Consider the following 6,001-nt stretch of genomic DNA (forward strand, 5'->3'; position numbering starts at 1 on the left):
ATTTAATTATGCATTACAATCAATCTTCCCAGTAAAGGAAGAGCTAAGTATCTTAATTGTTACAATCAGGAGATAGCTAAATCCAATCTTCACACCTGAGGCCTTTAATCTGCCTTTGTTTTTTTGCTTGGGTTTACTAAGAAATTACAAAATGAAGTAACTATACTATGTCTACCTCAAAAAAATGTTAGAACAATTATGAGGAAACTTAATAGTATGCTGTATTATTTAATAACCATATTCACTCTGTGATTCATTTTTTCCTCATTTTTCTCAGGCTCCATTCCTGATGGGCAAACCTTTGTGAAGGGTGAGAGCAGCCCTGAAGGTATCTGTTTTTAAAACCCTTACAGCAGTTAGAGCTATAAGGGTTTTACAAGTCTCCTGTTAAGCAACTTGAGCTAATTCTTTCCCAGGGGACACGTTTCATGTCCTTTCTTTCTAATCAAGGTATAGGGTAACCTCTTCTATCTGAGGGAAACCTGATAGAGATGGATTTTGTTTTCCTAGTCAAGGTTTATGGAAGCAATTGAATCTCCAAGAAGTGCTAGCTTTCCATAAGTATCAGAGAGGGACATGAGTCTTATCTGACAACCACCCCACTTTTCTAAGCTGCAGACTAATCCTTTCACCTGAGCATTACTCTTGCCACACACCCCATCCCACCCTCCCCAATGAAGAAGTACTAATTAAATATCTTATTGAAATGTTCACCAATCAAGATTGCCTTGCCTTTTTCAGAAGAAGTACAAATGATGTAGTCAGGCCTATCAGAAGGAAGACTTAACTAGGTTAAAGAGGCACTGTCAGTCCTTACTTCAGGGTCTTTGACACAAATAGAGACACACCAGAGACCAGAGACCTCTTTGTTACTAGGTTCACACCTTATAAATAGTTATCTTGTTCTGAAATTTGCCTCCTATTACCCCTTTGTTATATTTCTGTAATGGAGAAAAGGGTTGGGAGTGATAAAAAGAAACAGGATCTAGGAGAAATAGCTGATGTTTAGGTTGGCTCAGAGAGAGGAGAGGGGGTTTGAAGATTCTCCCCCTTCAGTCTTACATTCTCAGCTATGACTTCTCTCAGATTTGCTCCTGTCCCTCTTCCCCTTGCCCCTCCTCAAATACTATAGACTGAGGGGTTTCTTCTTAGGAAGATGTCTCTCACCTTGATCTGCTTACTCACACTTGATTCAAAGCTTGGGGAAGAGATAACTACTTTAATGTCAATTAACTCAATCAGGGTAACATAAAGGAATAACTGATAGGGAAAAGAATGGGAAAGGATAGTGGGGAAAAGGAGATCCCTTTCTTGAGCTAAACCCTTTTTTTCTACCCTCCTTGAGTTTGGGGAGAACTAAGACTTTGGAAATGTGAGCCTCCTGAGAGACAGTCAGGTTGGCTGACCCTGGGTTTGGCCCCTTGGCTACAGTTCAGACCCTGGGCATCAGGAGTTTAGGTAAAGTCTGACAGAGATTCAAAATGCCTTTCTCAGGTTTCTCTTCAATAGTATTTTCAATTGGAAATGTGGGGAGGGAGAATTTCCAGTCACAAGCAGGAAAAAAGTGGGTAACCCTCAGGAGAAAATCTTATCCAGCCCTCCCTCTTCAGCTTTTCCAGACTGAGAGACCAACTGCTCTTCAGAGGGACCTTTCTGCCCCTCAAGATTCCAGTCTCCTGGGGTCCCTCCCCCATCTAGGTAATCAGATCCATGTACTCTTCAGCCTGGCACTTTTCCCCTGGTGCCAGCTTCTTCACATTTCACAACTAATAATGGTTACTCAACCCTACCTTGTGCTTCTTTTCCTTTATTCTCAGCTTGGTAAAAATCTGCATTATTTACTAGGAAGTGTTTCTTTGCTGTTTAAATTTGCTTACTGGTGGCTTGGGGGTAGGGTGAGACAGGGAGGCTCCTTTGCCAAAGCCTAAAGCAGATCAAAGTAGGGGCGATTGGAGGTGTGACGGTGAAGACTTTCGAGGACTCTTAACTGATCTGAGTTTATTGTCTCCTGCCCCCACCTTTGGAGCTGCTTCTCCCTCTCCCTGAAGCCCTGCTGCTGCCGCCACCACCCCCACTCCCAACCGCAACCTGTCCACTATGGAGAAGACCAAGATGATCCAGAAGGCCAAGCTGGCAGAGCAGGCCGAGCGCTATGATGACATGGCCACCTGCATGAAGGCGGTGACCGAGCAGGGGGCCGAGCTCTCCAACGAGGAGTGCAACCTGCTCTTGGTGGCCTACAAGAATGTAGTGGGGGGGGGGGGCGAAGGTCAGCTTGGAGGGTCATTTCCAGCATTGAGCAGAAAACCGACACCAGTGACAAGAAGATGCAGCTGGTCAAGGACTACCAGGAGAAAGTGGAGTGTGAACTAAGATCCATCTGCACCACTATTCTGGAATTGTTGGACAAGTTTTTAATAGCCAATGCGACCAATCCAGAGAGCAAAGTCTTCTATCTGAAAATGAAGGGAGACCAATTCCGATACCTTGCTGAAGTTGCCTGTGGTGATGACAGAAAACACAATAGATAATTCCCAAGGAGCTTATCAAGAAGCATTTGACATCAGCAAGAAAGAGATGCAACCTACACATCCAATTTGCCTGGGGCTAGCTCTTAACTTTTCTGTATTTTACTATGAGATCCTTAATAACCCAGAACTCACCTGCACACTGGCTAAAATGGCTTTTGATGAGGCCATTGCAGAACTTGATACACTGAATGAAGACTCATACAAAGACAGTACCCTTATCATGCAGTTGCTTAGAGACAAGCTAACATTATGGACATCAGACAGTGCAGGAGAAGAATGTGATGCTGCAGAAGGTGCAGAAAATTAAAATTCATACAGGGTGCCATCTTCCTTTCTCTCAAGTAACCTTTTTACACATCTCCATTCCTTAGAGCTCCACTTGGATTTCCTATAGCAAAAGAGAACCCATCCGTGTGTATGGAAATCAATCGTTTATAGTCTTTTCACACTGCAGCTTTGGGAAAACTCCTTTCCTTGATTTGTGTTTGTCCTGGCCTTCCTGGTGTGTGGTTACTGCTCTAGAAAAGTATTAATAGCTTCATTTCATATAAACATAAGTAACTTCCAAACACTTATGTAGAGGACAAAAGTGTATCTGGTATTTAAAAATCTGAACCAGTTCTGCAAGTGACTGTGTTTTGTATTACAGTGAAGATATGAAAATGTAGTTAAATGCAACTCAAGTGTTTTACATAGCTTCTCTCCCCCATATTCCTACCATATTTTTTAAGGTTTTCCTTTCAGCAAACAACTTTCACATGCTCTTCTTATTATATATTCCTTTAAAGAGGAATCTGGAAGTATTGGGTCAAATGGAAACAGGTTTGGCATTTTAGGGTTAGGGATCATGAACTGAAATCTGCCTACTATAAAATAAGTTATGGAGTCCACAGTATGTCTGTGACAGCAGGAGATTTTCTTACTCTTCAGTTGCTGCTGTTTCGTTTGACAATTTCCCTCTCAATAAAAGTTCACTCACACTCCTGCCTTTATAGTTCTGGTGTCCACTTTACTATGTAATAGAAGTAGCATGTAACTACCAGAATACAAATGTTACTTTTTGGCAAATTAAAGTGCATGTCATTTCTTAATACACTAGAATGGGGGAAACCATTGGAAATACACGAGTCCAGGCCTAACATTTTTAGTACTTTTCCATGCAGATTTGTGCACATGTGAGAGGGTGTCACGTTTGCCCAGTGATCGTTACTTAGAAAGTTTGGACCACTATTGTGTGTTGCTAATCATTGATTGTAGTCCCAAAAAAGCCTTGTGAAAATGTTATGCCCTATGTAACAGCAAAGTAACATAAAATAAAATTACATTTTATAAAAAAAAAATTGCTTACTGGTTGTATTTCATGGGTATTTTTTCCAGATAAAGATAAGACAATTATACAGTGATACCTAGGTTTTCTTTGTTAATCACACTGAAAACAATCTAGGAAATCTAAAATCAAGGAAAACTGAGGCAATTATTTCCATATGAATCAATGTAAATCCAATTACTTCATTCTAGACCCTCCAAAATACATAAATACATAAAAACACATTTTATAGAGAATATAGTGCTTAATACTAAAAACAATAAGAAATCAATATAAAATGAATATAAAAGACTAATGCAAAGAATAAATGAACATATAACATGACATTTACCTTTCTGAAGACTCTTCTTAGCATAAAGAAGACAGAGAAGAGGGGAGAGAGAGAGAGACTATTGTTTAGAAGGGGAATCCCCCTCCATAAGGACCTTAGGTATCAAGGCACTATATGGAAAGACTTTTGAAAGAGACTGACATGTAGAGTTGTTACCTTGATTGTGTCCCTCTTCTCAGTTGAGATACTATGGGAGAATTTCTACTTGACTGAGATGAGATATCTTACTCCCAATGAGAGAGCTCATTCATTTTGCATATTGTTAGGTATATATTCTTCTCTGTATGCTTTATCTGACTTTTGTTTGCTATTTGTGTGGATAAATGGATCTATTTGCTTTTCAAAGCATGTATTACTCACAATGAGCAAGAGAATGAGAAAAAAAGTTGCCCTTTGTTTTCACAAAATTAGCAGCAAGGTCAAGTGGGCAAGCCAACAAAATCTGAGGCAACCCATGAAAACAGAGAGAAATTTTTCAAGGAAAAAAATCAATAAAAAACTGAAGCCAACAATAACCAATGTCAACAAAAATTGAGGCATTACTGTAAATGTTTTATCACTGTCTTTGGTATATAGAAAATGGAGAAATGGGGAAAGCAAGTAGATAATGCACTATTATCAAACATAACCAGCTAGAAAGCCTCATTTCCAGTTTAGCAATAAAAGATATGCTGGTAGGAGAATGTTGTACACAGTGGCAGCAATAAAGTACTAAAATCTTTTGGGGATATTTTAAGTGTTATTAACAATGTAAGGCTTAAGGACACCTCCAAAGGACCCATGATAAAAAAGTCTGTTCACTGCTACAGAAAGAATTGACAAAATCTAAATGCAGATTAAAGCATGATACTCCTCACTTATATTTCCTTCATGGATTTTTCTCTATTTTAAGTGATATAGACCCTCTCAACATGAAAAAAATAGAAATATATTGTATAATAACTCATGACCTATATCCTATTAATTCCCATCTTGAAGAAGGAGGACTAGGAAGGAGAGAGAGAACATGGATCAAAAAATGTGAGAAAATGATAATTAAGAATTGTACATATATAATTAGGAAAAATGAAACTTTAAAAAAATTATCTGGGACATGAGAGGTTTTGTGCTTTTAATATATTTTATTTATTAATTTCATTAATAGTAACTTATTAATGTGTTATATGTACATATATATGTATATATATATTAATTATTTTATTCCACAAAGAAAAAAAGTAAAATGGAAGGGGGAAACATTTTCAATTGACTTAAAATTCTATGAAGGAATCGCTTCAGCATACAGGTTACTTGCAATGAAGGGTTTTTGGGATTTTTTTTTCATCCTCCAAAATGAGAGAAGGAAGGAAGAGAAGGTTTAAGCTCTCAAGTAGGAAGACATCATTGGAAACAGTTTGATTTACTTTCTGGAGTTAGGAAGGAAAGGCTTCATGGCTAAACTGTCGTCTATTAGCAATAAGTTGATGCTCATTCATGAAATCTATCTATTTATCTTTTACCATTTCTCTCTGCTGGGATAATTTAAATATTTTAACATTAAAAATTTAAATCAATCATTTAAAATTATTTTTTTTCAAAATCTTTTCTTTTGTTTTTAAGCAAATTCTTTAAAATAAAAATTAAGATAGAAAGCAACCTCAAAATTAAAATTCTGATAATAGCAATAGCAATTGGAAGTATCAGAAAGTGACTCAAATAGAAAGTGGCACTTGACATCAGTCTTAAAGTAATCTGGGAATTCCAAAAAGCAGAGGTAAGGAGGTATTAAATTATAGGCATAGGGGATATTACAATACAAAATACAAAAGCATG

At 37.8% G+C, this 6,001-nt stretch overlaps 1 pseudogene; it reads left to right on the top strand.

Moving 5' to 3' along the window:
- Positions 1-1,924: 1,924 nt before the first annotated feature.
- LOC100021145 (14-3-3 protein theta-like) lies at positions 1,925-3,871 on the top strand (annotated as a pseudogene).
- The last annotated feature ends 2,130 nt before the right edge of the window (positions 3,872-6,001 follow it).

This window comes from Monodelphis domestica, chromosome 3 (genome assembly GCF_027887165.1).
Source record: "Monodelphis domestica isolate mMonDom1 chromosome 3, mMonDom1.pri, whole genome shotgun sequence".
Taxonomy (NCBI): Eukaryota; Metazoa; Chordata; class Mammalia; order Didelphimorphia; family Didelphidae; genus Monodelphis; species Monodelphis domestica.